Source organism: Alligator sinensis, unplaced genomic scaffold (genome assembly GCF_000455745.1).
Source record: "Alligator sinensis unplaced genomic scaffold, ASM45574v1 scaffold321_1, whole genome shotgun sequence".
In the NCBI taxonomy this organism is placed as follows: domain Eukaryota; kingdom Metazoa; phylum Chordata; order Crocodylia; family Alligatoridae; genus Alligator; species Alligator sinensis.
The window spans coordinates 2,933,291-2,939,221 of NW_005841969.1; the positions used below are offsets into that span (position 1 = coordinate 2,933,291).

General features: G+C 45.3%; 1 long non-coding RNA gene across 1 annotated transcript; it reads left to right on the forward strand.

Annotated features, from left to right (window-relative positions):
• Positions 1-363: 363 nt before the first annotated feature.
• LOC112549805 lies at positions 364-3,031 on the forward strand. The gene is made up of 3 exons (XR_003093333.1): positions 364-404; positions 1,683-1,812; positions 2,912-3,031. It is a non-coding gene; the product is annotated as an uncharacterized LOC112549805 (long non-coding RNA).
• Positions 3,032-5,931: the final 2,900 nt, after the last annotated feature.

A 5,931-nucleotide genomic window follows, 5' to 3' on the forward strand; every position in this document is an offset into this window, starting at 1 on the left:
AGGAAACCTGGAGAGATACAGAACTCGCCAGGAGGAGGAGACTTCGCGCTGTGTGAAGATCTCCAAGCGATGTGGACCCTTGCGGACCCAACGCACCTTTCTTAAGCAGGCAACGGAGGTCCGTTTAGCTTCTAGCCTCTCCCCGTCACCGAGCGCAATCCTAGACATATCCCTATCCTATATACCCAATTTTCGAACCCACGGAGTCTTAACAGCTCCGGGGGACCTGGGAACTGAACAGAACCCACGGAGATTCAGCCACTCCGTGAGGAAAGAATTGCCGAACCCACAGAGCTTAAACCACTCCGGGGTCAAAGAACCGAGTTTGTCAGAGTCCTCCAACGAGGATTCAAGCGGAGCTGCGCCTGGAAAGCTGTCCAGCCTACACCGCGACCACCTTGGGTGTAAGTAAATAATCTTTTCAATCAACCATTACGCCTCTGTAACTGATTCTAGCTCGCGCGTACCTTACCGCCCCGCGGTTTTCTTCGGCCCCACGTGCCTGGGCTGCTGGCCACAGTCCACGTGTGCAAAGACGGGCCCGGCTCGCACATGGCGAGGATGGGATCGGGAGCTGGCCCGCACAATGTTCATCTCGGAGTCAATAATGACTCCCAAGATCCCTTTCCGCCTCTGTGCTTTCAAGAAGGGAACTCCCCAGCCTGTATGTATGCTGTGGATTCCTTCTCCCAAGGTGCAGCACCCTGCATTTGTCTACATTGAACCCCATCCTATTCTCATCTGCCCACTTTTGTAGTCTGTCTAAATCTAGTTGCAGCCTCTCTCTCCCTTCAAGTGTGTCCACCTCACCCCACATCTTAGTGTCATCAGCAAATTTGGACAGCATTCTTTCCACCCCCTCGTCCAAGTCGCTGATTGATCATAGTTATCTTTCACAGACCCCTTAGACATAGTCTGTGGACCCCACAAGGGGTTTGCGGCCCACAGGCTGAAAACCACTGCCCTAGACTGAATAAGGCCAGTTCCCTCAGCTTCTCCTCTTAAATCACGTAGGCCATGTGGGCCAACAGGCAGTATAATCTCCATTCACAAAGACAGGCCTCAATCTCCCGCCTCTCCCAGCTCCTGCCAGAGGGGAAAGATGGGTAGACCCTTCTGGGGTTTGTGGGAATTCCATACATATACACTTGATCTGAGCCTTCAAGAGGCTGAGGGGTGGGGTGGGGTATAGAAACTGAATGAAATTTCCAATAAAACCTGTTTGTGTGCAATGATCATTTACTGGACCACATCATTTCTCTGCATAGTCAGAAATTATGAGTGTTTGACAGTGTTGCCATCCGTGTTCCCTGCTAGTGTAGTTTCCCACTTTATCACAGACATGCAGCATTTTACCATTAATTTCTGAAACACACTCATACTTCTCAAGTGATTTGCTGCTCTGGGTTTTAATTAGGAGCTACTCTTAAAGACCACATTGAAGCTTTAAGTTGTGCAAAATAAATACACACTAATTTTTAAAGACATGACAGCTGCTTTTCAGAGCCCTAGTTACTTTGGGGGGTGTTATTTCTATGTCATCAATTTGTAGCTAAACAGTTTCTGAAGAATTATTCCGTTACTCTTTTGGTTGTGAGATCTGTTTGTTGACATTCTTTTAATGTTCAAGAAGTAGAGGAAAATGGTTTTCAAAAGGCCTCTGTACTTTGCTTTCCCATAAGGGAGAATACAAGTTTGTAAACTACCTGGGCATGATGTCAGACTTGTCTACTTCGCCTTTTGCATGTTGGGAGGAAATTCATTTAACCTGAAGATAAATTACAGTATTGGGATCAAAGCAAGAACACACAGGTATATGCAGTTACAATAATAGCCATACACTGGAAAAGTGACAAGCCAGCTGCTTCTGAATATAATAAGCTCAACAGTATTAACTCTTTGAAATGTCACCCAGGCAGGATGTCCCATTTTTTCACATCAAATACTCTTTTTAATAGAAGAATTCAGCAACACTTAACATCCATTGGGCAGCTGTTGTGCAGACATTGAAGTCTACATAGACCAGAGATGTTTGCTCAGCCCCTGTTCCAAGGGCCATATCCAGCCCCCTCTGTCATGTAATGTGGCCGAGGGAGCTCCCCACTGGTCCAAAAATTTGGTGACAAGGGAGTGGTGGCACCACTCCCCTGCTGCCAAATTTCTGGACCCTTGAGCCCTAGACCCTGTATGATAGATACCCAATCCCAACGCACAGGGGTGGGCAGGGGCAGCACCAGGCTTCAGGGGTTGATCTCAGTACACAAGGCCCGATCCAGGCACTTGATCGGCAGGGCTGTTGGGGGCCTAGTTCCAGCATGTAGGGCTGAATGGGGGGCAGCATGGAGCCCCCAAACTGATCCTGGCATGCAAAAGTGGCACCAGGAACCAATCCCAGCACACAGCACTGGGAGGGGGTGGGATAAGGCACCAGGGCCTGTTCCTAGTGCATGGCACTCAGGGCTGGTGCAAGGCCCCAGGGCCCAATCTCAGTGCACTGGCATCAGATGCTGGCTGGGCAGGGTCTTATCCTGGTGCATGGGGGTCAGCTGAGGCCACATGGGCAGGTGTGCAGGGAGGGCCAGGCAGAGACAGTGCAGGCCTGATCCTGGCACGTGGGGCTTGATCTGGCCCACAGACTGGCCCCACATCACTCCTCTGACCTGTGGAGCCAACATTTTGACCAGAACTGACACAGACTATTCCCAAGACAAAACGCTTTTGGCTTTCACTGTCCCTTGTCTTCCATGAAGCATTGTCTTGACAATCCATTGGAAGCTTCCTCTATCCCTCCCTCTATCCGTGTGACCATGTAGGGGAACATAGTAGTCAACTATTTTTTATTCTTCTGCTTTTTCTAAGAGAATGAAGACATTGTGTCCATATTCATCTTTGTTATCTTGTTCCGTTTCAGGTAGAGTGGCCACTGACACATCCCCAGAATACAGGACATCCCCTTGGTAAGGTGTGGGACCACTGGCCCTCTCAACCAATCAGCGATGAGGGGCAGGGCTGATACCTCCTTGGCCAATCAGCAGCAAGGGGTGGGGCTACCACAAAAAGGCAGAAAATTGTATCAGCCTTGACTTATTGCTCACCATATTATAAAATATTAATTCTTTTTCATTTTGCACTTTTATAGACATTTAATCCAGACAGTAGAAATTTTGTTCATGAGTACCAAATTAATAAAAATAATTATTATAACTTTATTTGGATTATAACATTTATTAATTTTCATTCTATACCAATAAAGTAAAACCAACAAAAATAATAAAATATAAATAAATAAAATACAATAAGAAAGCAAAATCATAGCATTACAAATAGATAGCTAAACATACATACTATAAACTTAGTCTTAGTCAATACTAATTTAAATAGAAATAACACTACAACTCATTATACTAGGCAATACCAAAAAAGTGTTTGTACTTTTGCCCGTCCCAGGCCTCTTTCAGAAGGTTTTTGTTCTTGAAGAACTCGGAATACATGTCCTTACATCCCCCAGTTAAAAGTACGCATATCTGGAGATCTGCTTTCACACTGCCTACCTCCAGCTGATTCCTTTCATTTTTTCAAGCTGCTTTAACACTGTCTACCTCTGGTTTATTCCTTTAATTTCTCCAAGCTGTGATCATCAGAGAAAAACGTCTCTGTATGAGTACTGCTGCATGGTATTGAAAAGATGAAATAACTTATTTTCATCAAGATTCTCAAGTTTCCCTGTGAACCCAGGAATCTGCCCTGGCCACACTCTGGTCAGGGCTGGGCAGAGTGGGGTTGGATGCCTGTGGCAGTGTAGCCAGATGCCCGGTGGAACCATCCCTTTTTTCCCTAGGAGACAAACAGGTTTGCCTGTGCAGCAGGACACCCCACAGACTCACTGGGCTGCTCTGTGGGTAAGAAGACAGTGACAAGAGCCTCCTCCCAGTCTCACCCGCATTCCAGCAGATACAAATGCAGTGCTCCACCTGCTTGATCTCAAAAACATAGCCTTGTGCTGAGGCAGTGCAGGGGGTGTGTAGGTAGCCCAACTGCCCGGCCCTAGCAGCTCAGCTGCCCCTGGGGCCCGGGGCGACCTGCACAGGCCCAGTTGAGGATCAGGGAGCTCAGGCATGCAGCAGCACCACAGCCTTTGCTCTGCCTGCACATGCACTGCAGCTATGACTCCTTCTGCAGGTGCAGAATGACCAGCCCCTGGGATCTTCCACCTCCCTCCCTAGTTGGTTCTCAACCATGCTCCTCCTGGCTGTGCACCACCCTCTCTCTAGGCACAGCCAATATAATTGACATGTATTCCCACCAATGAACTAAAAAACAAGACTTTTTGCAGTCTGTTCCTCATTGAGAAATGCACAGGGGAGAAAGGGTTTAAAAACAAGACGGTCCAGTATAAAACAGGACCAATGACCACCCTCATTTCAGGTCCTGTTGCACTGTAGCCAGTATTCATAAACACTTGTGGAGTTTAGAGAAGTTACAAGAAATAGAAAATACATAGTTAGGCATGTTGAGCAGAAGGTGACTGCTTCCTCTTTAGTTTCTCTGGAGGATGTTCCCTTTGTGTCTATTTGTACAAATGCAAACTGCAGGCAATTCTGGGAACTGTGAAGTCAAACAACAGTTTCCAAAGTAGGGAACTACAATGGTTCAGGAGAAGACATGAGAGATGAGACACCTGAAGTCTACCTGGAACCTCATATTCTACCTTGTATGATAATTCAGAGATGAGACACCTGAATTACCATACAAGACACCTGAATTCTACCTGGAACAGACCTCTAATCTTCTGTTTTTCTTGCAAAACATCTTGGGGGTGCTAGACAAGGCCTAGATAACAGAAGTGCTTTGGGTTTCACCTGGGTAGTATTACAGGATCCAGACCAATACCTTTGAAGATCACTGTCATAGAAATATTTATTTACACTCATTTAAAATAGATAAACCTGTGTGTCAAAACAGGTTATGTTAGCTAAGATAACATTGCATTTGTAGTTTCTATTAGAACTAAAAGCTTCAATAAGAAAGCTGTTAGAAACCTGCAGGTTAGCTCCTTGGAGTTCTTCTTATACACGTACACAGTTATACTCTCTCACTTCAATATCCAGAACCTGATGTACACTCTTGGAAGGCAGTTCTACTCTCGTTTAATTAGAACTTCTTAGTCTCTCTACTCAGGGTTTTACTGATAGCTAGACTACCATAAGTGGGAATATACAGAAACACCTCAAAGAAGAAAGGTGTCTAATTCTTTTAAAGTGCTCTGAAGTGAAACCCTTTGCATATTCAGACTACCTGCCTTCCTTTTTCTCTTCCTTATATTCTTGTCATTTTCTTTTGCTTTAGTAGAAGGAACTGAGGATTTTGAAGCAGCACAACTATTAAAAACCCAATTCTAAATATAAGAGGGTCTTGAAGGTCTGGAATGGGCCAAGGTTGCTGTGCTTTTATATGTAAAAAAGTTGTTACAAATCTTTTGTAGAGGTTTGGGTTTTATGTCCCAGTCTGAAACCTGTACAGTTAAGCAAATGGTAAGAATGCATGGTGTTGCAATCTGATATATAGGGTTTTTTCTAGTTTTAACATGACTGAAAAATTAAATTCCATGAATAAACTGGAACCCACATGAACAACATGGGTCTTACATCAATGGAATACTAGCTGACTACAGCTGGGCCTCAATTTAAAAGCAGAGCTAGTGAAACAATTAGCACAGAACCATTTTCCAAACTATATATAGATTGGGGTCAACCTTAGAGTTAAAAAAAATTGGACTCTATTGAGGTCTTTCTTTTCATTGGTGACACCAGTGTGACAGGCCGCCATCCTGCCACCTAAGGTGGCACCTGACCCTACTTGCCCACCACAACTTGTTGTTCTCAGTATCTCTGGAGATGGTGCTCAGTGGTTCCTATATGGGCTCAGGAATGC